The sequence below is a fragment of the Oryx dammah genome, unplaced genomic scaffold, assembly GCF_014754425.2.
Source record: "Oryx dammah isolate SB20612 unplaced genomic scaffold, SCBI_Odam_1.1 HiC_scaffold_29, whole genome shotgun sequence".
NCBI classification, from domain to species: Eukaryota; Metazoa; Chordata; class Mammalia; order Artiodactyla; family Bovidae; genus Oryx; species Oryx dammah.
In genome coordinates, this window is record NW_024070213.1 from 37,328,320 (window position 1) to 37,350,586 (window position 22,267).

The following is a 22,267-nucleotide window of genomic DNA, read 5'->3' on the forward strand; positions in this document are numbered from 1 at the left end:
CAAAACTCATTTTTTTCTAAAGAATCCGGTTTCCTTGGGGCTTCTCCAATGGCTCAATGGGAGAAAAATCCACTGGTAATGCCAGAGTCACAAGATACGTGGGTTCGATCCCTGGGTTGGTAGTGTCCCATGGAGGAGGAAATGGCAACCCACTCCAGTATTCTTGCTTGAAAAATCCCATGGATAGAGGAGCTTGGCATGCTACAGTCCATGGGGTCACAAAGAGCTGGACACAACTGTGTGACTGAGCACACACAGTGCACACATCCTTGCACGCAGTATTCTTTCCCTTGCTCCTTCTCATCTGCTGAAAGCTTAGAACCTGGATTACTAAACTTGGTGGACTAGCTTGAAGAAGGGTTAGTAGCCACTGTATTAGAGTTTGGGGCAATTCTTCTTTATACAGAGCAGAGAAATTCTGGAGCACAAATTTTTGTCAACTATTTTTACTTTTTAGCATGCATTGATTTTTTACTTTAAAAAGGTTTCTTTGGTTTGTTTATTTAATAAGATAAGAAAATTCAATGATCAGCTTTATATACTCTTAGCTTATAGGAAATTTATGTACTAGCCAAAGCAAAAACATTTTGTGCCCTAAGTCAAGCAAGCAGATGTAAAAACCCTTCTCTCCAAATGGACAAACAAAATTTACTTACACCCTAAAATGTGTAATCGTAGGGTGAGTTGTGCTATGCACTCAGTCAGGATATTCCAAGTATTCCTCTTTTACTGTTAACATTTCATTGTAATATGTGTAATTCGAATGTTTAAAATCCATCCACCCCCTCTCTTGCCCTTACCCACATCATTACCCCTTAATAGAAATCAATTAGTGTATCTGATGATTAACCAGAGAGAGTGATCAATTCAGTGTTATAGCAACTATATTGGATAAATAGAGAAGATACAATATGTTGGATTCCTGGGTGTCTGTTTTCAAGAAATTGTCAGGACCAATTTTGACTTTCCCATGTGTTCTGACTATAACCCAATTTTCATATGAGGTACCTCTCTTTTCAGTATTTGGTTGTCTACAGTATATTAATTACCATGCTAATAAACCCTTGACATACTTACTTTCACTTAATTCCCACTTTGGGATGGTCTGATTGGCATTATTAGTCCCATTTACAGTTGAAGAAAGTGATAATAGTAAATTGCTTGTCCAGGGTTCACATTGCTAGTAAACTCATGCCCTAGGTTTACAATTGGATAGACTTTAACATACTAGAATGGTATTGGAGGTGATATTTTGTTGTAATTGTTTCCTTAGAGGAGATAAAGAATGTTAGCTTCTATTCTGTTCAGAGTTTAATTTTGAAAGTATTTTGTTTAAATACTTTAATTATTTTGAATAGAACTCTGACATATAGCAAACATCTCCATGTCTCTCTTTATTCTTTTTGTTTTTGGAGATTATATCAAATATCTGTTACCATTTGTTTGGTAGAGGGACAGCTTTTTGAGCACCGATTCTTATACTGACATGTTAACTCTTGTTGCTCTCATGGTCTGTGGAGCAGTCAAGACTGTACGTCCCTGCAAGAAAACCAAGAGAAGAATATCACATTATTTTCTTTTCATCTCATATATAGCAGAAGTATTTGCCACAAATTTTAATTTTCTCAGAAATGATGATTGCATTTTATCATCAGAGGATAGTGTTTGAGATACCCTGAGGGGTAGATTAAAAAAGCAAACATCAGCTTTTCCTGCTTTTTTCTAATCCCAATCCCCTTTTCTAAAGAAATACAAATAGATCATTTAATCTAATTTCTTAGTAATAAGTGGAAAAAATAAACAGGCAATTCCCAATCACTGGGGCCCTCATTCAAAAGAATAGGATACTCCCAGAAGGGAATCGGTTGGAATATTTTATTCTTGTCTAGCTTGGCTAGCTGTTAGCAGAAATAATTAGTAATTTATGGCAGGACAGGAAGAGAATCTGATTCATAGATACACTAATCAGAGTAATAATCATTGGAAAATTGGGACATATCCATCTTGTATTGCTCAATGTGATTTTTGAAAGTGTTCCGTAAGTTCTGTTGGAACAAACAAGGTTTATACTGTATATTATTACACGTATTGGACATAGTGGCAGTGGTAACAGTGTGGTGATTTTTGTAGTTGTGTTACATTATCTCTTAAAGAAAACTTGTAGAGGGCTTAATAATTCAACTTCAGAGTTTTGTTTTAGGCTAAGATTTGGCAGAGTTAGGCTTAGTTCATTGGTGACTAATTTATTTTCTAAAGTTTGAAGAGTTTTGTTCAAATCCTAGTCAATTGTTACTTCTATCATGTGGGATATATATATATATATATATATATATATATCTTTTTTTTCCTAGAAAATTAAGACACATTTTGGGAATGATTACAGACATAAAAGTAGACAGGAGAATAGGAAGATATGTCATTTCTTATGCTTTTGTGGCTACATTGTTGAATCACCTTAAAGAAGAAGAAAGTGAAAAATAGTCCTTGCCAGAATGCCCTGTGTGAAAAATTTTTTTCTAAAGTAAAATTTGGTAACTATTCTAACTTTGGATATTTATATGGATTCCTACATGTAATTTTCCATCTTTTTAAAACAGTTGCTACTAACTGAAGAAGATATTTTCCATTTTTCAACATATTTATTCAAATTAATTCCTTCTGTAAGAAGATCTTTGTCTTAATAGTGCTGTGTTTTATCTGGGTGATATGCAGAGTACTTTCCCAGCATCAGTTTTGGTGCAAGTTGCTGAGTACTTCTTAAAGCCCCACTGTCAGTAGGTTTTCCAGGTCAGTTGTCACCAATTTGAAACGGTTAGTTTTACCTAGTTTTCTTTCAATTTGTGGCATAATTTTGAAGCTAACCATTGTTCCTTGGAGATAAGTGTCTCTCATGCCAAAACTATCTATAATACTTTCACCAAACACCATCATGCATTTGATATGTTTTTCTTTTTAGTGATATTCAGAATGTGTCAAATGCAAACTATTTGTGTGCCATTATTTATCTAATATAGCTTACACATTTCTCATACTCCTATAAATTCTTTACAGATATTTTTGTATAATATTATGCATTGGAATGAACCATAATTTTCAGAATCTTCTCTTTTTGCTGTTTTACATATTGATTATTATTGGACTTCCCTGGTGGCTCAGACGGTAAAGCGTCTGTCTACAATTCAGGAGACCTGGGTTCAGTCCCTGGGTTGGGAAGATCCCTTGGAGAAGGAAATGGCAATCCACTCCAGCACTCTTGCTTGGAAAATCCCATGGACAGAGGAGCCTGGTAGGCTACAGTCCATGGGGTTGCAAAGAGTCAGAGACGACTGAGTGACTTTTTTAAAGATATTTTTAGTCTTTTAAAATCATGTTCCCAAAAAAATTTTATGTAGAAAAACCTATCTTGATTTATTATTTCTTTTTAATATAAATTGTTAGAAGAGGAATTGGCATGTCTGACTCTTTGCGACCCCATGGACTACAGAATCCATGGAATTCTCTAGGCCAGAATACTGGAGTGGGTAGCCTTTCCCTTCTCCAGGGGTTCTTCCCAACCCAGGGATTTAACCCAGGTCTCCCATACTCTAGTCAGATTCTTTTCCAGCTGAGTCACAAGGGAAGCCCAAGAATACTAGAGTGAGTAGCCTATCCCTTCTCCAGCACATCTTCCCAACCCAGGAATCAAACCGAGGTCGCTTGCATTGCAGGCAGATTCTCTATCAACTAAGCTGTCAGGAAAGCCTATCTTGATTTATGATTTTCTTTTTAATGTAAATTGTTAGAAGAGGAATTACTGGATCACAGGGTGAAAATATTAACATTAAGTTAGCTTCATGAAAGGTTGAACCAAGTTACGTTGCCAGTGTTGTTTCATAAAAGAATGTGAAGTCACTCAGTCATTTCTGACTGTGTGACTGCAGGGACTGTAGCCTACCAGGCTTCTCCATCCATGGGATTTTCCAGGCAAGAGTCCTGGAGTGGGTTGCCATCTCCTTCTCCAGGGGATCTTCTTGACCCAGGGATCAAACCTGGGTCTTCCGCATTACAGGCAGACACTTTACCTTCTGAGCCACCAGGGAAGCCCTGTGCTTGTCTCATACTTGCCTTCTAATATAGATTACATTTAAGGAGAGTTTTGTTAATTTGAAACCCATAAAATGGTATCACCTTTTAATTTAATTTTTTGAAATTATATTTTGTGTTGGACTTAAAAATATTTCCATCAGATATTTCTTTTTTTCCATAGGAAGTATGTATCCCATACTTTGAACATTTTCCTTTTATGATTGCAACATTTCTTCTTTTGGGCTGTGGCATACAGGGTCTTAGTTCCCCAACCAGGGGTGGAACCCACACCACCTTTAGTGGAAGGATGGAGCCTTAACCACTGGACCACCAGGTGAAGTCTTATACACTTTATAGATTTTCTGTTGTGGGTATTAAAATATTTTTCTTGTATGCAAATATTTTTCTTAGACTAATCATTTAATAATGATGGTTAATAAACAGTGAGCAGCAACTTACCAGACATTGTTAGAGACAAAGTCCTGAATTTAGAGTCCAACTTTTAGTGAAGTATAGACAGTGTATAAACAGATAAATCTGTAGTTTGTCATGCCATGATAAGTACTATAAACAAATAACAGAATAAAGGATCTGGAAAGTGTTAGGATATGATAAAGTGGTAGTGGAAATCCTCTCTTGACAAGAGCACTTTTGGAAAGACAGGTATAGGTAGGCCTTCTGGACCCTGGGTATGTGAGAGAGAAGTGGGTCAGACAGAGTAAACACATGAAAGAGGTAAAGTTGTATGTGACATATTTTTAGAAAGCAAGGAAGTTGGGTTTCTGAGAGGGATGTACGTCCATCTGCTTTCCATCTTTTGTCTTCTCAATTCTTTGACTGTTTGCTTTTTAGTTTTGTATTATTACAAGCACAAAAAAAAAAAAAGAGGAAAAATCAGAAGGCTGAAAATCGTTTCAGGTGTCTTTGTTGCGTTTGGAGTGGCAGAAGCCGTAAATATTCACGTATAATCTGCCATTTCTTTTAAAGATCCGCTGCTGTTGTCATGATGAGGGTTTAAACATGTACTAAATGGTCGATATCCTAAAATAATAGTCATTATTTTAAACAATTCATTTCAGTTCAGTTCAGTTGCTCAGTTGTGTCTGACCCCTTGCGACCCCATGGACTGTAGCATGCCAGGCCTCCCTGTCCATTGCCAACTCCTAGAATTTACTCAAACTCATGTCCATTGAGTTGGTGATGACATTCAAAAATCTCATCCGCTGTCATCCCCTTCTCCTCCTGCCTTCAATCTTTCCCAGCATCAGGGTCTTTTCAAATGAGTCAGTTCTTCACCTTAGGTGGCCAAAGTATTGGAGTTTCACCTTCTACATCAGTCCTTCCAATGAACACCCAGGACTGATCTCCTTTAGGATGGACTGATTGGATCTCCTTGCAGTCCAAGGGACTCTCAAGAGTCTTCTCCAACACCACAGTTCAAAAGCATCAATTCTTTGGTGCTCAGCTTTCTTAATAGTCCAACTCTCGTACATGAGTACTGCAAAAACCATAGCTTTGACTAGACAGACCTTTGTTGGCAAAGTAATGTCTCTGCTTTTTAATAGGCTGTCTAGGTTGGCCATAACTTTTCTTCCAAAGAGCAAGCATCTTTTAATTTCATGGCTGCAATCACCATCTGCAGTGATTTGGAGCCCAAAGAAATGAAGTCTGTCAATGTTTCCACGTTCCCCCATCTATTTACCATGAAGTGATGGGACTGGATGCCATGATCTTAGTTTTCTGAATGTTGAGTTTTATGCCAACTTTTTCAGTCTCCTCTTTCACCTTCATCAGGAGGCTCTTTAGTTCTTCTTTGCTTTCTGCCATAAGAGTGGTATCATCTGCATATCTGAGATTATTGATATTTCTACCGGCAGTCTTGATTCCAGCTTGTGCTTCATCCAGCTGAACGTGTCTCTTGATGTACTCTGCATATAAATTAAATAAGCAGGGTGACAATATGCAGTCTTGATGTACTCCTTTTCCTATTTGTTCCATGTCCAGTTCTAACTGTTGCATCTTGAGCTGCATACAGATTTCTCAGGAGGCAGGTCAGATGGTTCTAATATTCCCATCACTTTAAGAATTTCCCATAATTTTTTGTGGTCCACACAATCAAAGGCTTTGGCATAGTCAATAAAGCAGAAATATATGTTTTTCTGGAATTTTGATGATCCAACAGATGTTGGCAATTTGAGCTCTGGTTCCTCTGCCTTTTCTAAAACCAGCTTGAACATCTGGGAGTTCATGGTTCATGTACTGTTGAAGACTGGCTTTGAGGATTTTGAGCATTATTTTGCTAGTGTGTGAGATGCGTGCAATTGTGTAGTAGTTTGAACATTCTTTGGCATTGCCTTTCTTTGGGATTGGAATGAAAACTGACCTTTTCCAGTCCTGTGGCCACTGCTGAGTTTTCCAAATTTGCTGACATATTGAGTGCATCACTTTCACAGAGTCATCTTTTAGGATTTGAAACAGCTCAACTCTAATTCCATCACCTCCACTAGCTTTGTTCATAGTGATGCTTCTTAAGGCCCACTTGACTTCACATTCCAGGATTTCTGGCTCTAGGTGAGTGATCACACCATCGTGATTATCTTGGTCATGGAGATCTTTTTTGTATATTTCTTTTGTATATTCTTGCCACCTCTTCTTAATATCTTCTGCTTCTGTTAGGTACCTACCATTTCTGTCCTTTATTGTGCCCATCTTTGCATGAAGTATTCCCTTGGTATCTCTAATTTTCTTGAAGAGATCTCTCAACTTTCACATTCTGTTGTTTTCCTCAATTTTAAACACAATTAGGTAAGAAGAAATCCAGGAAAAGGCTGTGTGATGTCATCATTAGGGGAGATATCTTATTGTATTAATATACTGAGCTGACTTAAAATCAGTGTAAGAAAATCTTATAAGAAAATCAGTATAAGATCAAGGCATCTGGTCCTGTCACTTCATGGCAAATAGAAGGGTAAAAAGTGGAAGCAGTGACTGACTTTTATTTTCTTGGGCTCCAAAATCACTGTGGATGGTGACTGCAGCCATGAAGTTAAAAGGCGCTTGCTCCTTGGAGGGAAAGCTATGGAGACCTAGACAGTGTTTTAAAAAGCAGAGACCTCACTGCTGAGAAAGGTCCATATAGTCAAAGCTGTGGTTTTTCCAATAGTCATGTATGGGTGTGAGAGATGAACCATAAAGAAGCCTGAGCTCTGAAGAATTGATCCTTTTGAATTGTGATGCTGGAGAAGCCTCCTGAGAGTCCTTTGGCCAGCAGGGCGATCAAACCAATCAATCCTAAAGGAGTCAACTCTGAGTATTCATTGGATAGACTGATGCTGAAGCTGAAGCTCCAATACTTTGGCCATATGATGCAATAGGCTGGCTCATTGCAGAAGACCCTGATGCTGGGAAAGATTGAAGGCAAAAGGAGAAGGAGGTGGCAGAGGATGAGATGGTTAGATAGCATGATCGACTTAATGGACATGAATCTGAGCAAACTCTGGGAGATAGTGAAGAACAGGGAAGTTTGGCATGCTACAGTCCATAGGATCACAAGGAGTGGGACACGACTTAGCAACTGAGCAACAACAACAAATACTGAGTCTCCTGAGAAGAAGAATACTGAGGTACTTGAGGTTTGTTGGTGAGTAAAGGAAGAAATTCTTTCAAAGAGGGACATTAGAAGTACTGTAATAGATTTCTTATGGTTGCCATAACATATTGTTATGAACTAGGTGGGTTAAAATGACAGAAATTATTCTTTCAAAGTTCTAGAAGTCAGAAGTCTGAAATTAATGTCTGCAAGCCCACTCTCCCCCTCAAGGTTCTAGTGGAGTGTCTTTCCTCCTACAGCTTTTGATGGCCCCTGACTTCCCTTGATTCTGGGAGCAAAACTTCATTATCTTCTTTTGTCGCATGACCTTTTCCCTGTATCTCAAATCTTCTCCTTTCTATAATAAGGAAACCAGTCAGTACTAAATGGTGAAAAACTGAAAGCTTTTCATTGAAAACCAGAAATAAGGATGCCTACTCTTGCCACTTTTATTCAACATAGTACTGGAAGCCCTAGACAGAGAAATAGGCAAGAAAAAGAAATGAAAGGATTGCATATTGGAAGGAAAGAAGTAAAGCTGTTAGAATTTGCAGAAGATAGGATATAATATAAAGAAAATTAAAAAAAACTGTTAGAACTAATAAAATCACTGAAGTTATAGAATATGAGATCAGTATTTTTATACACTAATACAATTAACAGAAAGAGAAATTAAGACAATAATCTCATTTACAATTGAATCAAAAAGAATAAAATATGTAGGATAAAGTTAACCAAGGAGGTGATTGACCTTTACAATGAAAACTATAAGAAATTAATGAAAAAAATTGAAGAAGACACAAATAAATGGAAAAATATTCTATGTTCGTGGATTGGAACAGTTAATATTGTTAAATGTCCATACTACCCAAAGCAATTTGTAGATTCGGTGCAATCCTTATCAAAATTCAAATGGCTTTTTTTCACAGAAATAAACTATCCTAAAATTTGTATGGAGCCACAAAAGACCCTGAATAGCTAAAGCAGTCTTAAGAAAGAAGAAGAAAGCTGGATGCATCACACCCCTGATTTCAACTTTTTACAAAGCTAGAATATTGAAACAGTATGTTACTGGTATAAAAACAGACAGATCACTGGGGCAGCATAGGGAGTCCAGAACTCAACATGTATGGCCAATTAATTTATGACAAGGAGTCATATATATACTCTGAAGAATGGATTCTCTCTTCAGTAAATTGTGTCCTGAAAACTGGATAGCCACATGCAAAAGAGTGAAACTGCACCACTGTCTTACATCATACAGAAAAATTAACCCCAAGTGTATTAAACACTGAAATCATAAAACTTCTAGAATACAACATGGGCAATAAGCTCCTTGACATTGAGCTTGGTGATGATTTTTAGGATCTGACACCAAAAACAAAGGCAACAAAAGCAAAAATATGCAAATAGAACTATATAAAAAGAAATCCAAACCAAGGTTAGAAATAAAACAGATTGGCGGTTGCCAGAGGCAGGGAGTGGGAAGAGGGAAAAAAATGAGTGAAGTGGGTCAAAGGGCAAAACCTTTCAGTTATTAAATAAGTGACTCCTGGGGATGTAATGTGAAGCATAATAACTATCTTTAAAAATACTATGTTGCATATTTGAAAGTTCCTAAGAGAACAGATCTTAAAAATTCTCATTATAGGAAAAAAAACTCTGGCTATATGGTAGCCAGTGTTGACTAGACTTGTTATTGTGATCATTTTGCAGTATATACAAATACTGAATCATTGTGTTGTATACAACATTAACATAACATTATTGTATATCAGTTACTGGCCTTCCCTGGTGGCTCAGGTGGTAAAGAATCTTTCTGCAGTGCAGGAGACCTGGGTTTGATCCCTTGGTCAGGAAAATCCCCTGGAGAAGGGATTGGCTACCCATGCCAGTATTCTTACCTGGAAGATTCCAGGGACAGAGGAGTCTGGCAAGATATAGTCCATGGGATTGCAAAGAGGCAGACATGACTGTGTGAATAACATTATATGTCAGTTATACATTTAAAAAGAGAGAGAGGAAACCAATCATTGGATTTAGAGTAAATCCAAGATGCTCTCATGTCACAATTGTTAATTAAAAACTGTTTTATAAAAAATGTTAAATTGATAGGTACTAGAAATTAGGAACTTGATATATCTTTTAAGGACACAATTTAATCCATTAGAGCCTGCTCCCTAGAACTCCACAAATTTCTGCCCTTCCAAAGTACAAAATACATTTACCCTATTCTAACATCCCCAGAAACTTCAGTTAATTTCAGTATCAGCTCTGAGTCTAAAATATCATCTAAGTGTCATTAGCTAGAAAATCCCAAATGTTGTCATCTAAATTATCTAAACCAGATACAGGTGAGACTGGATATGATCCATCCTGGGGCAGAATTCTTCATTGGTACCTCTGTCAAACTATAAAACAAGTGATCAACTTCTAGAATATAGTGGTTGTATACATATGGGATAGGCATTCCCATTTCAAAAAAGAGTAATTGGAAGTAAAAAATGAGGACCACCAGATCTAAGCAAGTTTTAAACACAGAAGCGCAAGGTCTGTTAGCTTTTAAGGCTTGAGAATAGTCTTGTCTGGCTTGATGCTCCACCCTGGGGGCTGAAAGCTCCAGCTTAGTGAGCCTGTGAAACTGTGACTTTGGCTTGCTCTGTATCTGGGTGCATGGCTGCAGCTGCTTAGCCCACTGTGCTCATGGTTCTGGCCCGTTCACCCGTTCATCATCAGTGGCTTTGTCACCCTCTTCATGATTCTGCAGACTGTACACATAGGTTGAGCTTCTGCAGCTGGGTCCATGGTCCTAGCCTCTCAACCCATGGCTCTGTCCTCAGAATCTTCCTCCTTTTACTTGAAATTTATGGCATGAATATAGCTATATAGCACTATCAGCCTGTGTGTTCCTTGTTCAGTTCAGTTCAGTCACTCAGTTATGTCCAACTCTTTGTGACCCCATTACCGCAGTATGCCAGGCCTTCCTGTCCATCACCAACTCCTGGAGTTTACCCAAACTCATGTTCATTGAGTCATGTTCATTGCCATCTAACCATCTCATCCTCTGTTGTCCCCTTCTCCTCCTGCCTTCAATCTTTCCCAACATCAGGGTCTTTTCAGATGAGTCAGCTCTTCGCATCAGGTGGCCAAAATATTGGAGTTGCAGCTTCAACATCAGTCCTTCCAATGAACACCCAGGACTGATTTCCTTTAGAATGGACTGGTTTGGTCTTCTTGCAGTCCAAGGGACTCTCAAGAGTCTTCTCCAACACCACAGTTCAAAAGCATCAATTCTTCTGCGCTCAGCTTTCTTTGTAGTCCAACTCTCAAATCCATATATGACTACTGGAAAAACTATAGCCTTGACTAGACGGACCATTGTTGACAAAGTAGTGTCTCTGCTTTTAAATATGGTGTCTAGGTTGGTCATAAATTTCCTTTCAAGGGGCAATTGCCTTTTAATTTCATGGCTGCAGTCACCATCTGCAGTGATTTTGGAGCTCAGAAAAATAAAGTCAGCCACTGTTTCCTCTGTTTCCCCGTCTATTTGCCATGAAGTGATAGGACCGGATGCCATAATCTTAGTTTTCTGAATGTTGAGCTTTAAGCCAACTTTTTCACTCTCCTCTTTCACTTTCATCAAATGGCTCTTTAGTTCTTCTTCACTTTCTGTCATAAGGATGGTGTCATCTGCATATCTGAGGTGACTGATATTTCTCCCGGCAATCTTGATTCCAGCTTGTGCTTCCTGCAGCCCAGCGTTTCTCATGATGTACTCTGCATATAAGTTAAATAAGCAGGGTGACAATATACAGCCTTGACATACTCCTTTTCCTATTTGGAACCAGTCTGTTGTTCCATGTCCAGTTCTAACTGTTGCTTCCTGACCAGCATACAGGTTTTTCAAGAGGGAGGTCAGGTGGTCTGGTATTCCCATCTCTTTCAGAATTTTCCAGTTTATTGTAATCCACACAGTGAAAGGCTTTGGCATAGTCAATAAAGCAGAAATAGCTGTTTTTCTGGAACTCTCTTGCTCTTTCGATGATCCAGCAGATGTTGGCAATTTGATGTCTGGTTCCTCTGCCTTTTCTAAAACCAGCTTGAACATCTGGAAGTTCACAGATCATGTATTGCTGAAGCCTGGCTTGGAGTTTTTTGAGCATTACTTTACTAGTGTGTGAGATGTGTGCAATTGTGTGGGAATTTGAGCTTTCTTTGGCATTGCCTTTCTTTGGGATTGGAATGAAAACTGACCTTTCCAGTCCTGTGGCCACTGCTGAGTTTTCCAAATTTGCTGACATATTGAGTGCAGCACTTTCACAGCATCATCTTTCAGGATTTGAAATAGCTCAACTGGAATTCTATCACCTCCACTCGCTTTGTTCATAATGATGCTTCCTAAGGCCCACTTGACTTCACATTCCAGGATTTCTGGCTCTAGGTGAGTGATCACACCATCGTGATCATCTGGGTCATGAAGATCTTTTTTGTATAGTTCTTCTGTGTGTTCTTGCCACCTCTTCTTATTATCTTCTGCTTCTGTTAGGTACCTACCATTTCTGTCCTTTGTTGAGCCCATCTTTGCATGAAATGTTCTCTTGGTATCTCTAATTTTCTTGAAGAGATGTTTAGTCTTCCCTATTCTATTATTTTCCTCTATTTCTTTGTATTGATTGCTGAGGAAGGCTTTCTCATCACTCCTTGCTATTCTTTGGAACTCTGCATTCAAATGGGTATATCTTTCCTTTTCTTTTTGCTTTTTGCTTCTTTTCTTTTCACAGCTATTTGTAGGGCTTCCTCAGACAGCCATTTGCTCTTTTTGTTGAGTTTTTTTGTTGTTGTTGTTGTTGTTCCTTGTAGAATCCCAGAAATCCAGTACCCTTCTCTCATTTCCTTCCATTTCTGTCTCTCTCTGTCCAGATTTGCTGGTATAACATTCTTAAAAACTTTGTAGATCTCCTGTGTAATCTGAGAGGATTAATGCCATTAAACAGGTGGTGGTTATTCAGTCACTGTGTCCAACTCTTTTTAACCTCCTGGACTGTAGCATGACAGGCTTCCCTGTCCTTCACCATGTCCTTGAGTTTGCTCAAACTCATGTCCATTTAGTCAGTGAGGCCATTTCATCTTCTGTTGTCTCCTTCTCCTTCTACCTTCACTCTTTCCCAGCATAAGGGTCTTATCCATTGAGTTGGGTCTTTTCCATTAAGTTGGCTCTTTGCATCAGGTGGCCAAAGTATTGGAGCTTCAGCTTCAGCATCAGTCCTTCCAGTGAGTATTCAGTGTTGATTTATTTTAGAATTGACTAGTTTGATCTCCTTGAAGTCCAAAGGACTCTCAAGAGTCTTCTCCAGCACCACAGTTTGAAGGCATCAGTTTTTCAGCACTCAGCTTATTTTTGTCCAGTTCTCACATCCATCTGTGACTACTGGAAAAACCACACCTTTGACTATATGGACATTTGTTGGCAATGTAACATATCTGCTTTTTAATATTCTGCCTAGGTTTGTCATAGCTTTTCTTCCAAGGAGCAAGCATCTTTTAATTTTGTGGCTGCAGTCACCATCTGCCATGATTTTGGAGCCCCCCAAAATAAAGTCAGCCACTGTTTCCACTGTTTCCCTATCTTTTTGCCATGAAGTGCTGGGACCAGATGGCAGGATCTTTGTTTTTTGAATGTTGAGTTTTAAGCCAGCTGTTTTACTCTCCTCTTACCTTCATCAAGAGGCTCTTTAGTTCTTCTTGGCTTTCTGCCATAGGGTGGTGTCATCTGCATATCTGAGGTTATTGATATTTCTCCCAGCAATCTTGATTGAAGCTTGTGCTTCATATAGCCTGATATTTCACACGAAACCTGTATTTCCTAAAGCTGTAACTAGGTTCCACAGACTTGATGACTGATATTAGCAAAAATGTTTTCTCTCACAGTTATAGGAAATAAAGTCTAAAATCAACATGGTGGCAGTGATGTTCTTGGAGTTGGCATTCTGTGTCTTAAAGTAGCTAAAGTCAGTTTCTGCCGCCTCCTTCACTAGTCTCAGTCCTCTTTCTTATAGGGAAACTAATCTTAGGACTTAGGGTTCACTCTGTGTCCAAGGTAATCTTATCTTGGGATATCAAAGACCCTAGTTCCAAATTAAATACACAGATACCAGCAATTAGGAGATTATCTTTTTTGAGGGTGTCTCAGTTCAACCCACTGCAGGCACCAAAGGTGAATCTCAATGTATTTTAAATGTAAATGCAAATTATTATTATGTAGATAGAAACACTCAGAATGTGAAGACAAACGACCAAAACATTACAAAGCAACTTTTATTATTAAGCCATTTTTCTTTTCTCCATCAAAATATTAACTATTTTGAGAGACAGTGTTGTTAGAAAGTCCCATTCTGTTATCAGAATTTAAAATACAGCCAAACTTTGGAGAGCAGGCTTAAAATGAGAAAAGTTGTAAGAAATTAGAATTTGGTGATGTTGACATACTTACTGAGTGGTGGGGTAATGTTTGTAGATGTATACATAAGGCATAAGTCTTTCCCATTAACTGTTGCAAGCTGTCTGCTCTTCCTCCTTTCTTCCTTCCTTCTTCCTTCTTTTCCTTCATCATCTTTTCCTCTCCCTTTCTCCTTTCCATTCTTTTCTTTTCTTTCTACTTGGCTTGAATTAGCTTTGAGCATCTGCTTCTCAAGGCACTTTGCCTTTGAAGACTTTAACAAAGTAGAAAATAAATAGTAATTTGTTTTAAATGTGGCACAGAATGGAGTTTCTGCCTTTCCCTTTGGAGCAAATAAAAAGGTGACATTGAAGTAGCAGTAGGAGCAGTGCCAATCCAATCAACAAATCAGCTAAGAATTTAGCCAGGGTTATGCAAGGGGCCAGATTCTCAGGCTTTGAAGGATTTGGCCTTTATTCTTCAATGGTTTGTAGTTGGTGGAGAAATTGTTGTGTTAACAGAGCAATGATAGTGACAACAATAATGGCACTGCTAAAAACATATCATCTTCTGTTATGAATTGCACTTGAGTCGTCGTTTTCATCTTTAAACTAAATAGGCTATGGCCTGCTTACTCATTTCTCATTTGAAACTATTAATTCTTTCCTAAAAGTTTGCTTTAGACATGGATGTGACATTGTCACATTTGGGTTTTGTAAGGTGGCATGTAGAAAAGTCAGTTACCTCCGTGCTGGTGTGAAGACATCATAGGATTTTTTTGCATACCGTCATCCATTGTATCTGTTGGAAAAGTTCGAGAAGAAGTTTGTTCCATTATGTTGTTTATGACTGAGAGTGGGCCACAAAGTCAATAGTTTGGGATCTGTGTGCTGATGAAATCCATACAGTTGGGTTAAGCTGGCCATTAATGGGTCAGGGCCAGACATGAAAATTAACTGTTTAAAAAAATTTTGAAATCTTGAGCTAATGGGACACACATATTAAGGGTATCTGTTTAAGTACTGGATACAGTTGATTATGGCACTAATGCTTTATTTCCATATGTAAGATTACTTTACCTTTAGGCTGATTCTTCCATGCTTATGTTATTTTTTTTCTCCCATTTTATATTTGGCTAAGAATTTGAATTAGTCTGTGAAACTGGCTTGGTAATATTTTGAAGGATCCTGTCATGTATTGTTTTTACCGGTTGTATAGGGAAACTAAGAAATGAGGGGGCGAGGAGGTGAAGATTAAACATACATTCAATGGGAAAGACTTTGCTGCATCATGCCAGTGAAACCTACTTTTCTTTATTATAGAACACAACTAGGCTTGTTTCAGCTATTGAATGTGGGGTCAGTAAGAGATGGAGAGGTGGTGTTTTGTTGTTTTTGTTCTGTTTTGACAAAGTGGATGCCTATGGGATAATTTCATCTTTCTGCTTTTCTGACATTTATAATCGGGCCATATGTTGGATTCTTCAGATTTTGGTGGGAGCAGTTTATACCATTTCTTACTCCACATCTTTCAGTGCATTGGTTAGATGTTATCCCACTATTTTTATTTTGATTTCTTGCCCTGCAAATTTCCTTTTGGAATATCTGGAGATGGTTATGACTGCCTTACCCAATATAGTGGATTTGTAAGGGATATAATACTGTGGCTTCAGAGAGAGAGTGGTGATGACACCTGGATTAGAAAACTTTTCTCAATCAGGCTATATTAGCTAATTATATTCTACTAATTATGTTCAGCCTAATGATAGACTTGTTCTTGGCCAAAGAATTTGGAAAGTGAAAAGCAACTGCTTTCTAAAAGGTGAAGTAGAATGGTGGATTGGACTTGTGAATTTTTCTTTCTCCCTCTGTCCCTTCCTTCCTCCCTCCATTCCTTGCTTCCTACCTTCTGTCCTTCTCAAGTTTTTTTTTTAAAACTACTGTAATAATTCATTCCGAATACATCAGTCGAATGTTGCCTTTTACCATCTTTAATGGAGAGGATCCTGCTGCTATGCATCAGTCAATTTATTAGAGATGATTAGTATGGGCTTCCCAGGTGGCACTAGTGATAAAGAACCTCCTTACCAATGCAGGAGACATAAGAGACGTGGCCTTGACCCCTGAGTTGGGAAGAGCCCCTGGAGGAGGACATGGCAACCCACTCTAGTATTCTTCCCTGGAGAATCCCACGGACAGTGGAGCTTGGCAGGCCGTAGTCTATAGGGTTGCACAGAGTTGGACACGACTGAAGCGATTGTGCACACAGCACACAGTATGGGTTCTACTGGATTTTTTAATGACCAATAATAATGTGAATTGTAAAGTGTTTATCAGTTTTTCCCATAAGCTTTGGCTTAAAAATATTTTTCTGCATGAATTGTGATTCAAATATTTGAATAGAGTTTTGTCATTGATATAGCAATGAGATTTTAAAGTTTTTTTTTAAAGCTGCTTATTTCTCATTTTCCCATGAAACATTTATATTTGTTAATTTTGTGGTTCCTAGTTACACGTGTATTCAATCAAAGATAATTTTTCAGCAACAAATATATGCAGGCATATTAAAATACTAGACCTATATATGTTTAATAATTTCAACAAAGGATTGATATTGGGTGATTGTGAGTAGCAGAGAATTGGTTAATGTGCTTCTGGTAATATTTAAAAAGCACCTTTCACATTTTTGTCAGACCAGAATTTCTGGTTGACAGTAATGAATTGATGAATGACCATTTCAGTTTTACCAAGAGTGATCAGTTTGTGTGTTATTTTCATCAGATATTGTTCATTGTTGTTCAGCTGCTAAGTTATGTCTGACTCTGCAACTCCATGGACTGTAGTATGTCAGGCTTCCCTGTCCTTCACTATCTTCTGGAGTTTGCTCAAAGTCATGTCCTTCAGAAGGAGTGACTTATGACAGATTAGTCTATTTATTAATGAGTTTTTATAGAAAGCAAATCTATTGAAAAGCAGTTTGGAATGTACTCAGATATCAGATAGTTCAGTCTTTGTCATGATATTTTTTAGTAAACATCAGGCTGACAGATCAGAAGATGTGATTTAGCCTTTGCCCTGCCCTCACTGATAACTCAGTGATCTTGAACAAACTTCTTGATCTCTCAGCCTTAGTTTCCTCATTTGTAAAATGAATGCATTGAAAAAGCTTACCTTTGAAGTCTTGTTTAGAAACTCTGTAGCTTTATTTAAGGTGAGGGTATTTTCCTGAATCTTCCCATTCTTATGATGGTTTTGGGTTTGACATTTTGAAAGAAAGCTATCATTGTGGTCAGATTTGGTTTTGACTACTTTGAACATAGGTGGTAAATTTTTGGCTCTATTTTATTGAAATAAGAATTTCAGGCCATGTATGACTATTTGGTTATTCCTGTGTTTTTCTTTTGGTAAGTGGGAAGCCTGGTCTGTTACAATGTGGTTGTATGATTACCATCAGTAACTTTGAAGTAAGCAAAGTGGGTTGATTTATCTAGCTAGTTTTAACATACAGTATCATAGAATGATATCATAGAATGTTATTCATTGTTGTTCAATTGCTAAATTGTGTCCGACTCTTTGTGACCCCATGGACTGTAGCACACCAGGCTTCCCTGTCCTTCACTATCTTCTGGAGTTTTCTCAAACACATGTCCGTCAGGAGTTGGTAGTATATTTTAGAAATGATTTCATCCAACTCTCTTATTTAATAGGTAAAGAAACCTGCTCAAAGATGTTTCCTAATTTATATGCTGGGCTTATATCAGAAAAAGAGCATTGATCATAACCTCATTCATTCATTCAACAAACAGATGTGTGAATCTATCAAGTAGCCTTCTTTTTGAAGACCAAATTTTAAATACATGTTTAACAATTCTTATTATGATTTTAAATAACTCTATCTGTTGAAGAATGAAATGCCATTCTTACTTACCTAATATATTTGGCCTTCAGATCCTGTCCATTCAATCTCATCTTTATTCAGTCCTTATTTATTGAGCAGACATTATATACAAGGTGCCGTTTGAGATATGTATGTTCAATGGCAAGTGAAATTTCGCCTTCCTAAATTGAACTTAATGTCAAATTTTGAAATCTCCCTATTGTCTGTCTTTTCCTCACTTTCCCAAGTGCCATAGTGTTAAGAGTATCATCATTGTCTTCCCCAGTATGTGAGAGAGATGGGCAATGAAGAGTACAAAACAATAAGTAGTGATAAGGGCAATGAATAAAAATAAAGCATGATTAGTGGACAATGATGAGTGTGTGCTATTTTATATAGGGTGGTCAGCGAGCATCCCTCTGGTACAATGGTTTTTGAGTAGTATGCAGGGGAAATGAGTGTGTGATATCTGGGGTGAAGAGTATATCAAACACAGCAAATAACTTCAATAGCCTTATGGTAATAATGTGCTTATAATGATTTGAGGAAGGCCAGTGACAACAGATGGAAGGATTTAGGGACAGAGGGTTATAACTTTGGGCTATGGGAGGGATTATAGAGTTTATTTGCAGTAATGTGGAAGCTTAGAAATTGTAGTCAGATGTGTGATATTTTATAATTTAACAGATATTTATTGAGTACCCACACTATGCCTGGTACTATTTTACGTGTTGTGGATACTGTGGTGAACAATTCCTGCCATTATAGAAATTATATTCTTTGTGATTGCCCTCAAGTTTTAGGGTAAAGTGTCTGCCTACAATGTGGGAGACCTGGGTTCGATCCTTGGGTTGGGAAGATCCCCTGGAGAAGGAAATGGCAACCCACTCCAGTACTCTTGCCTGGAAAATCCCATGGACTGAGAAGCCTGGTAGGCTACAGTCCATGGGGTCTCAAAGAGTCGGACACGACTGAGCAACTTCACTTTCACTTTTAAGTTTTAAAGAATTGTTTTTGCTGTAGTCTTGGAAGAAGGGTAGAATCAAAGAGGCAGGGATGTTGGGAAATGATCATAGTGTGGACTAGAGAAGTAGCAGTGGAGATGTTGACAACTGTCCAGATTGTAGATCATGAGATGGAGACATTCAGTCCGTTCAGTTCAGTTGTTCAGTCATGTCTGACTCTTTGCGACCCCCTGAATCGCAGCACGCCAGGCCTCCCTGTCCATCCCCAACGCCCGGAGTTCACTCAGACTCACGTCCATCGAGTCAGTGATGCCATCCAGCCATCTCATCCTCTGTCGCCCCCTTCTCCTCCTGCCCCTAATCCCTCCCAGCATCAGAGTCTTTTCCAATGAGTCAACTCTTTGCATGAGGTGGCCAAAGTACTGGAGTTTCAGCTTTAGCATCATTCCTTCCAAAGAAATCCCAGGGAGACATTAGGAGGTTTAAATAAATAAATAAATTGCAAAGGGTTTGCAATAGTGCCTGGCACACAGTTGTATTGCTAAAGACTATGGTAAAGAAATTTTAATCAGGTGTTTTAGACTTTGTTGAAGTTAACAAAATTAAAGACTTGGTTAAAAAAATAAAAATGAACATCAAGCCAGTAGGGTTTTGTGGTATATCAAAGAATCAAAGAGGCAGGGATGTTGGGCAGGGATTTGCCTCGAGACACCTCAGGGGAAAAGGGCCTCATCTCGCCTGGAGGGGAGAACCTCCTGGATTTTCTCGAGTTGCGGCAGGTTCCTCTTGAGTTATGATGGGGACCTCAGGGACCCGCTCGTGTGGCCTCAGGAAAGGCCATTGTAGTGTGGACTAGAGGAGTAGCAGTGGAGATGTTGACAACTGTCCAGATTGTAGATCATGAGATGGAGACATTAGGAGGTTTAAATAAGTAAATAAATTGCAGAGGGTTTGGAACAGTGCCTGGCACACAGTTGAATTGCTAAAGACTTTGTTAAAGAAATTTTAATCAGGTATTTTAGACTTTGTTGAAGTTAACAAAGTAAAGACTTTGTTAAAGAAATAAAAATGAACATCAAGCCAGTCGGGTTTTGTGATATATTACATGTGGATTGTGATGGGAAAAAAGGAGAGAAACTAAAAATGATTTCAGGATTTTTTTGAGCGAAGGGAAGATTGGTAAAGGAAAATAAAAGGTTTGACATTGGAGATGTTAATTTTGAGATTTCTTTTTTTGGAGAAGGAAATAGCAACCCACTCCAGTATTCTTGCCTGGAAAACCCCATGGATGGAGGAATCTGGTAGGCTACAGTCCGTGGGGTTGCAAAGACTCAGACACTACTGGGCGACTTCACTTTCTTTAGATATACATGTAAAGACCGTAATAGGCAGCTGGATAAAGAAATCTGAGGATTAGCTATGGCAGAATTGGAGATATAATTTAAGGAGTTGTACAAAAATGATATTTAAGTTTACTTATCAGTTGAACAAGTTAAAGAAGAGGTCTCATTCTCTGGAACTCCTGCAGTTTGAGATTGGGGCAGTCAAGAAGAGCAAACAGGATAGACTGAAAAGAAGAAACAAATGAAGAAAATATTTCAAGAAGGAAGAGGGGTGGATTGGGCTTGGTGATTGGCAGCAGCAGAGGCTACATGATTTTTGAATCTTCTTATATTTTCTTATAAAAACTAGTCTAAGGTAGTTAAGGGGGAAAAGTCCATAAATAACATCTTGAATAGGAAAATAGATGGCGATTATGCTTATATGATTTATGGTGCAGAAGCTAGTAGAGCTGAACTATTGACAGCAACAAGATAGGCATGTCTATCACATCCATGCTTGAGTGATGGAGGGGAACATAAAGGGGATTTAGGGTGGTTCTGGGGGCCTACTGCTGCTGCTGCTGCTGCTAAGTCGCTTCATTCGTGTCCGACTGTGTGCGACCGCATAGACGGCACCCTACCAGGCTCCTCCGTCCCTGGGATTCTCCAGGCAAGAACACTGGAGTGGGTTGCCATTTCCTTCTCCAATGCATGAAAGTGAAAAGTGAAAGTGAAGTCACTGAGTTGTGTCCAGCTCTCAGCCACCCCATGGACTGCAGCCCACCAGGCTCCTCCATGCATGGGATTTTTCAGGCAAGAGTACTGGAGTGGGGTGCCATTGCCTAGAGACCCAAATATTGCCATGCCAAAAGAAACAGTTCCCACTCAGAGTAGAGGACCTGGAAGCTAGATCTGAGGACAGCAGCTAAAGCTGGCTGAGTCTCTGAGCCCTCATTTCTTTTGGAAATACGCAGAGAAAGTACCCATCTTAAAGTCATCCATGCTAAGGAGAATGGTAAAACATCATACAGACACTGAAGGAGGAGAATGTTCAGATACTGGTAGGGAGGGGATCAGAGAAAGCATTTATCAAAAAGTACTCAAGTTGCTGCATTGGAAAAACACTTTTGTTTTTTAAAAAAAACCTTATAATAGCAACAGAAGAGGAAGCCCTAGAATCATGAAGCTGCGGAAGTTCTTCAGGCTAACTTCAACTCAGAGTAAACTGGTACATGGTTAAGAGAAAAGGATTGTTGCAGAACTGAGTACAGTGATGGAAGCATTTGAACAGCAGGAAAAATCAGAAATAGAACAATAGTTCCGAAATGAGAAAAGAACAAATAAGATATAGCTGGTAGAAAAAAGACAGAAAAAAAAATCCCAAAATGAAGATTAAACCTGAAGGAATAAGAGGGAATACAATAATATAGGAAGAAAAAAATAATAAAGCATGACAAAATGAAAATTAACATAAATGAAGAAGAATTTGAGAGAAAGGAATAATTATAGAAAACAAACGGTATGTTTGTTTTTACCCGATCCAGTATGTGTGTAATTGGATTCCCCGAAGAGGAAGACTGAAGAGGTGAAACAGAACTGTATGAAAAATGTAATTCAACCACCATAGATGATATGAAAGAAGACTGGGACCTATTTTGAAAATGTGCATGTATACCTGAAAAAATAGACCCCTCACAGTCAATTATGAGACATCTTCTAGTGACTCTACACAAAGTGTTTTTCAAAATAATATCTAGGGAATCTGTAACTCCAGTGACTCTGCTTTTTTGGTTTTCCCAGGATAATCTATATTTATACTGTTATCCTAGTGCAGTTATTAATAGAAATGCCTTTTATTCTCAAAAGTGACCCAATTTGGAAAATAAATTGTATAGTCAATCTAAATATAAAATAAAATTAGATCCATGACAGACTTTTTAAAAAACACACTATATGCCAACAAAATAATGTAAGATAATTAGAATATTCAAATAAAGTATGAATCAGCACAGCT

At 38.3% G+C, this 22,267-nt stretch overlaps 1 protein-coding gene and 1 long non-coding RNA gene across 5 annotated transcripts in view; both read left to right on the top strand.

Moving 5' to 3' along the window:
* The window catches only part of CCDC91 (coiled-coil domain containing 91), a 400,877-nt gene that overhangs the window by 189,995 nt on the left and 188,615 nt on the right, over nt 1-22,267 (top strand). The gene's annotated exons all lie outside the window — the stretch shown is intronic.
* LOC120858520 lies at nt 20,221-21,675 on the top strand. Its single transcript, XR_005719885.1, has 2 exons — nt 20,221-20,805; nt 21,202-21,675. It is a non-coding gene; the product is annotated as an uncharacterized LOC120858520 (long non-coding RNA).